Source organism: Gadus morhua, chromosome 14, assembly GCF_902167405.1.
Source record: "Gadus morhua chromosome 14, gadMor3.0, whole genome shotgun sequence".
Taxonomy (NCBI): Eukaryota; Metazoa; Chordata; class Actinopteri; order Gadiformes; family Gadidae; genus Gadus; species Gadus morhua.
In genome coordinates, this window is record NC_044061.1 from 29,580,943 (window position 1) to 29,586,942 (window position 6,000).

The 6,000-nt window shown below is 47.6% G+C and overlaps 11 non-coding genes across 11 annotated transcripts; all 11 read left to right on the top strand.

Annotated features, from left to right (window-relative positions):
• Window positions 1–110: 110 nt before the first annotated feature.
• Window positions 111–229, top strand: LOC115559428 (5S ribosomal RNA). The gene has a single exon (XR_003979571.1). It is a non-coding gene; the product is annotated as a 5S ribosomal RNA (ribosomal RNA).
• A 421-nt stretch (window positions 230–650) lies between these two features.
• Window positions 651–769, top strand: LOC115559411 (5S ribosomal RNA). The gene has a single exon (XR_003979554.1). It is a non-coding gene; the product is annotated as a 5S ribosomal RNA (ribosomal RNA).
• A 421-nt stretch (window positions 770–1,190) lies between these two features.
• On the top strand, window positions 1,191–1,309 carry LOC115559336 (5S ribosomal RNA). The gene has a single exon (XR_003979487.1). It is a non-coding gene; the product is annotated as a 5S ribosomal RNA (ribosomal RNA).
• Window positions 1,310–1,730: 421 nt separating this feature from the next.
• LOC115559429 (5S ribosomal RNA) lies at window positions 1,731–1,849 on the top strand. Its single transcript, XR_003979572.1, has one exon. It is a non-coding gene; the product is annotated as a 5S ribosomal RNA (ribosomal RNA).
• A 421-nt stretch (window positions 1,850–2,270) lies between these two features.
• On the top strand, window positions 2,271–2,389 carry LOC115559412 (5S ribosomal RNA). Its single transcript, XR_003979555.1, has one exon. It is a non-coding gene; the product is annotated as a 5S ribosomal RNA (ribosomal RNA).
• Window positions 2,390–2,824: 435 nt separating this feature from the next.
• LOC115559413 (5S ribosomal RNA) lies at window positions 2,825–2,943 on the top strand. The gene has a single exon (XR_003979556.1). It is a non-coding gene; the product is annotated as a 5S ribosomal RNA (ribosomal RNA).
• Window positions 2,944–3,380: 437 nt separating this feature from the next.
• On the top strand, window positions 3,381–3,499 carry LOC115559415 (5S ribosomal RNA). Its single transcript, XR_003979558.1, has one exon. It is a non-coding gene; the product is annotated as a 5S ribosomal RNA (ribosomal RNA).
• Window positions 3,500–3,923: 424 nt separating this feature from the next.
• On the top strand, window positions 3,924–4,042 carry LOC115559416 (5S ribosomal RNA). Its single transcript, XR_003979559.1, has one exon. It is a non-coding gene; the product is annotated as a 5S ribosomal RNA (ribosomal RNA).
• A 421-nt stretch (window positions 4,043–4,463) lies between these two features.
• On the top strand, window positions 4,464–4,582 carry LOC115559417 (5S ribosomal RNA). Its single transcript, XR_003979560.1, has one exon. It is a non-coding gene; the product is annotated as a 5S ribosomal RNA (ribosomal RNA).
• Window positions 4,583–5,017: 435 nt separating this feature from the next.
• On the top strand, window positions 5,018–5,136 carry LOC115559418 (5S ribosomal RNA). The gene has a single exon (XR_003979561.1). It is a non-coding gene; the product is annotated as a 5S ribosomal RNA (ribosomal RNA).
• Window positions 5,137–5,574: 438 nt separating this feature from the next.
• On the top strand, window positions 5,575–5,693 carry LOC115559419 (5S ribosomal RNA). Its single transcript, XR_003979562.1, has one exon. It is a non-coding gene; the product is annotated as a 5S ribosomal RNA (ribosomal RNA).
• The last annotated feature ends 307 nt before the right edge of the window (window positions 5,694–6,000 follow it).

The following is a 6,000-nucleotide window of genomic DNA, read 5'->3' on the forward strand; positions in this document are numbered from 1 at the left end:
TTATGGATCTAATCATTGTTTCTGTACAAGTCCCGTCTCTGGCCACGGCAGCGCTCTCACTCCTTACGTCCTCCTCCTGTATAAAAGCTAATATGGTCAAGTCTATAAATGCTTACGGCCATACCACCTTAGGCACGCCTGATCTCGTCTGATCTCGGAAGCTAAGCAGGGTCGGGCCTGGTTAGTACTTGGATGGGTGACCGCCTGGGAATACCAGGTGCTGTAAGCATTATACTTTTTCAACTCGAGCTCATTGGATGCAATGGCCTACCGTGCGCTGATCTTTAGCGCCCACTGTTTTGGAGAATTTAAGCAACATACAGACTCTGACGACGTCTCCTCAAACTCTATTTGTGAAACATGTGGACAGTGTAGTGACGTAGCAGAGAGCTGCAATGACGGCGGTCCACCTTAGTCCATCCCAGGTTTTGCAACGCTACGTTTCTTCAAAAGATCACGCAAACGATGACGCCAAAGCAGTGTAATGCATTGCGTTCAAATATGTAACTCTGAGTCTGGAATAACGTATTCATTCATTCATTATGGATCTAATCATTGTTTCTGTACGAGTCCCGTCTCTGGCCACGGCAGCGCTCTCACTCCTTACGTCCTCCCCCTGTATAAAAGCTAATATGGTCAAGTCTATAAATGCTTACGGCCATACCACCTTAGGCACGCCCGATCTCGTCTGATCTCGGAAGCTAAGCAGGGTCGGGCCTGGTTAGTACTTGGATGGGTGACCGCCTGGGAATACCAGGTGCTGTAAGCATTATACTATTTCAACTCGAGCTCATTGGATGCAATGGCCTACCGTGCGCTGATCTTTAGCGCCCACTGTTTTGGAGAATTTAAGCAACATACAGACTCTGACGACGTCTCCTCAAACTCTATTTGTGAAACATGTGGACAGTGTAGTGACGTAGCAGAGAGCTGCAATGACGGCGGTCCACCTTAGTCCATCCCAGGTTTTGCAACGCTACGTTTCTTCAAAAGATCACGCAAACGATGACGCCAAAGCAGTGTAATGCATTGCGTTCAAATATGTAACTCTGAGTCTGGAATAACGTATTCATTCATTCATTATGGATCTAATCATTGTTTCTGTACGAGTCCCGTCTCTGGCCACGGCAGCGCTCTCACTCCTTACGTCCTCCCCCTGTATAAAAGCTAATATGGTCAAGTCTATAAATGCTTACGGCCATACCAACTTAGGCACGCCCGATCTCGTCTGATCTCGGAAGCTAAGCAGGGTCGGGCCTGGTTAGTACTTGGATGGGTGACCGCCTGGGAATACCAGGTGCTGTAAGCATTATACTATTTCAACTCGAGCTCATTGGATGCAATGGCCTACCGTGCGCTGATCTTTAGCGCCCACTGTTTTGGAGAATTTAAGCAACATACAGACTCTGACGACGTCTCCTCAAACTCTATTTGTGAAACATGTGGACAGTGTAGTGACGTAGCAGAGAGCTGCAATGACGGCGGTCCACCTTAGTCCATCCCAGGTTTTGCAACGCTACGTTTCTTCAAAAGATCACGCAAACGATGACGCCAAAGCAGTGTAATGCATTGCGTTCAAATATGTAACTCTGAGTCTGGAATAACGTATTCATTCATTCATTATGGATCTAATCATTGTTTCTGTACAAGTCCCGTCTCTGGCCACGGCAGCGCTCTCACTCCTTACGTCCTCCCCCTGTATAAAAGCTAATATGGTCAAGTCTATAAATGCTTACGGCCATACCACCTTAGGCACGCCCGATCTCGTCTGATCTCGGAAGCTAAGCAGGGTCGGGCCTGGTTAGTACTTGGATGGGTGACCGCCTGGGAATACCAGGTGCTGTATGCATTATACTTTTTCAACTCGAGCTCATTGGATGCAATGGCCTACCGTGCGCTGATCTTTAGCGCCTACTGTTTTGGAGAATTTAAGCAACATACAGACTCTGACGACGTCTCCTCAAACTCTATTTGTGAAACATGTGGACAGTGTAGTGACGTAGCAGAGAGCTGCAATGACGGCGGTCCACCTTAGTCCATCCCAGGTTTTGCAACGCTACGTTTCTTCAAAAGATCACGCAAACGATGACGCCAAAGCAGTGTAATGCATTGCGTTCAAATATGTAACTCTGAGTCTGGAATAACGTATTCATTCATTCATTATGGATCTAATCATTGTTTCTGTACGAGTCCCGTCTCTGGCCACGGCAGCGCTCTCACTCCTTACGTCCTCCCCCTGTATAAAAGCTAATATGGTCTAGTCTATAAATGCTTACGGCCATACCACCTTAGGCACGCCCGATCTCGTCTGATCTCGGAAGCTAAGCAGGGTCGGGCCTGGTTAGTACTTGGATGGGTGACCGCCTGGGAATACCAGGTGCTGTAAGCATTATACTATTTCAACTCGAGCTCATTGGATGCAATGGCTCACCGTGCGCTGATTTTTAGCGCCCACTGTTTTGGAGAATTTAAGCAACATACAGACTCTGACGACGTCTCCTCAAACTCTATTTGTGAAACATGTGGACAGTGTAGTGATGCTGCTAGCAGGGAGCAGCAGAGAGCTGCAATGACGGCGGTCCACCTTAGTCCATCCCAGGTTTTGCAACGCTACGTTTCTTCAAAAGATCACACAAACGATGACGCCCAAGCAGTGTAATGCATTGCGTTCAAATATGTAACTCTGAGTCTGGAATAACGTATTCATTCATTCATTATGGATCTAATCATTGTTTCTGTACGAGTCCCGTCTCTGGCCACGGCAGCGCTCTCACTCCTTACGTCCTCCCCCTGTATAAAAGCTAATATGGTCAAGTCTATAAATGCTTACGGCCATACCACCTTAGGCACGCCCGATCTCGTCTGATCTCGGAAGCTAAGCAGGGTCGGGCCTGGTTAGTACTTGGATGGGTGACCGCCTGGGAATACCAGGTGCTGTAAGCATTATACTTTTTCAACTCGAGCTCATTGGATGCAATGGCCTACCGTGCGCTGATCTTTAGCGCCCACTGTTTTGGAGAATTTAAGCAACATACAGACTCTGACGACGTCTCCTCAAACTCTATTTGTGAAACATGTGGACAGTGTAGTGACGCTGCTAGCAAGGAGCAGCAGAGAGCTGCAATGACGGCGGTCCACCTTAGTCCATCCCAGGTTTTGCAACGCTACGTTTCTTCAAAAGATCACACAAACGATGACGCCCAAGCAGTGTAATGCATTGCGTTCAAATATGTAACTCTGAGTCTGGAATAACGTATTCATTCATTCATTATGGATCTAATCATTGTTTCTGTACGAGTCCCGTCTCTGGCCACGGCAGCGCTCTCACTCCTTACGTCCTCCCCCCTGTATAAAAGCTAATATGGTCAATGTCTATAAATGCTTACGGCCATACCACCTTAGGCACGCCCGATCTCGTCTGATCTCGGAAGCTAAGCAGGGTCGGGCCTGGTTAGTACTTGGATGGGTGACCGCCTGGGAATACCAGGTGCTGTAAGCATTATACTTTTTCAACTCGAGCTCATTGGATGCAATGGCCTACCGTGCGCTGATCTTTAGCGCCCACTGTTTTGGAGAATTTAAGCAACATACAGACTCTGACGACGTCTCCTCAAACTCTATTTGTGAAACATGTGGACAGTGTAGTGACGTAGCAGAGAGCTGCAATGACGGCGGTCCACCTTAGTCCATCCCAGGTTTTGCAACGCTACGTTTCTTCAAAAGATCACGCAAACGATGACGCCAAAGCAGTGTAATGCATTGCAGTTCAAATATGTAATCTCTGAGTCTGGAATAACGTATTCATTCATTCATTATGGATCTAATCATTGCTTTCTGTACAAGTCCCGTCTCTGGCCACGGCAGCGCTCTCACTCCTTACGTCCTCCCCCTGTATAAAAGCTAATATGGTCAAGTCTATAAATGCTTACGGCCATACCACCTTAGGCACGCCCGATCTCGTCTGATCTCGGAAGCTAAGCAGGGTCGGGCCTGGTTAGTACTTGGATGGGTGACCGCCTGGGAATACCAGGTGCTGTAAGCATTATACTATTTCAACTCGAGCTCATTGGATGCAATGGCCTACCGTGCGCTGATCTTTAGCGCCCACTGTTTTGGAGAATTTAAGCAACATACAGACTCTGACGACGTCTCCTCAAACTCTATTTGTGAAACATGTGGACAGTGTAGTGACGTAGCAGAGAGCTGCAATGACGGCGGTCCACCTTAGTCCATCCCAGGTTTTGCAACGCTAGGTTTCTTCAAAAGATCACGCAAACGATGACGCCAAAGCAGTGTAATGCATTGCGTTCAAATATGTAACTCTGAGTCTGGAATAACGTATTCATTCATTCATTATGGATCTAATCATTGTTTCTGTACAAGTCCCGTCTCTGGCCACGGCAGCGCTCTCACTCCTTACGTCCTCCCCCTGTATAAAAGCTAATATGGTCAAGTCTATAAATGCTTACGGCCATACCACCTTAGGCACGCCCGATCTCGTCTGATCTCGGAAGCTAAGCAGGGTCGGGCCTGGTTAGTACTTGGATGGGTGACCGCCTGGGAATACCAGGTGCTGTAAGCATTATACTATTTCAACTCGAGCTCATTGGATGCAATGGCCTACCGTGCGCTGATCTTTAGCGCCCACTGTTTTGGAGAATTTAAGCAACATACAGACTCTGACGACGTCTCCTCAAACTCTATTTGTGAAACATGTGGACAGTGTAGTGACGCTGCTAGCAGGGAGCAGCAGAGAGCTGCAATGACGGCGGTCCACCTTAGTCCATCCCAGGTTTTGCAACGCTACGTTTCTTCAAAAGATCACACAAACGATGACGCCCAAGCAGTGTAATGCATTGCGTTCAAATATGTAACTCTGAGTCTGGAATAACGTATTCATTCATTCATTATGGATCTAATCATTGTTTCTGTACGAGTCCCGTCTCTGGCCACGGCAGCGCTCTCACTCCTTACGTCCTCCCCCTGTATAAAAGCTAATATGGTCAAGTCTATAAATGCTTACGGCCATACCACCTTAGGCACGCCCGATCTCGTCTGATCTCGGAAGCTAAGCAGGGTCGGGCCTGGTTAGTACTTGGATGGGTGACCGCCTGGGAATACCAGGTGCTGTAAGCATTATACTTTTTCAACTCGAGCTCATTGGATGCAATGGCCTACCGTGCGCTGATCTTTAGCGCCCACTGTTTTGGAGAATTTAAGCAACATACAGACTCTGACGACGTCTCCTCAAACTCTATTTGTGAAACATGTGGACAGTGTAGTGACGCTGCTAGCAGGGAGCAGCAGAGAGCTGCAATGACGGCGGTCCACCTTAGTCCATCCCAGGTTTTGCAACGCTACGTTTCTTCAAAAGATCACACAAACGATGACGCCCAAAGCAGTGTAATGCATTGCGTTCAAATATGTAACTCTGAGTCTGGAATAACGTATTCATTCATTCATTATGGATCTAATCATTGTTTCTGTACGAGTCCCGTCTCTGGCCACGGCAGCGCTCTCACTCCTTACGTCCTCCCCCCTGTATAAAAGCTAATATGGTCAATGTCTATAAATGCTTACGGCCATACCACCTTAGGCACGCCCGATCTCGTCTGATCTCGGAAGCTAAGCAGGGTCGGGCCTGGTTAGTACTTGGATGGGTGACCGCCTGGGAATACCAGGTGCTGTAAGCATTATACTTTTTCAACTCGAGCTCATTGGATGCAATGGCCTACCGTGCGCTGATCTTTAGCGCCCACTGTTTTGGAGAATTTAAGCAACATACAGACTCTGACGACGTCTCCTCAAACTCTATTTGTGAAACATGTGGACAGTGTAGTGACGTAGCAGAGAGCTGCAATGACGGCGGTCCACCTTAGTCCATCCCAGGTTTTGCAACGCTACGTTTCTTCAAAAGATCACGCAAACGATGACGCCAAAGCAGTGTAATGCATTGCATTCAAATATGTAACTCTGAGTCTGGAATAACGTATTCATTCA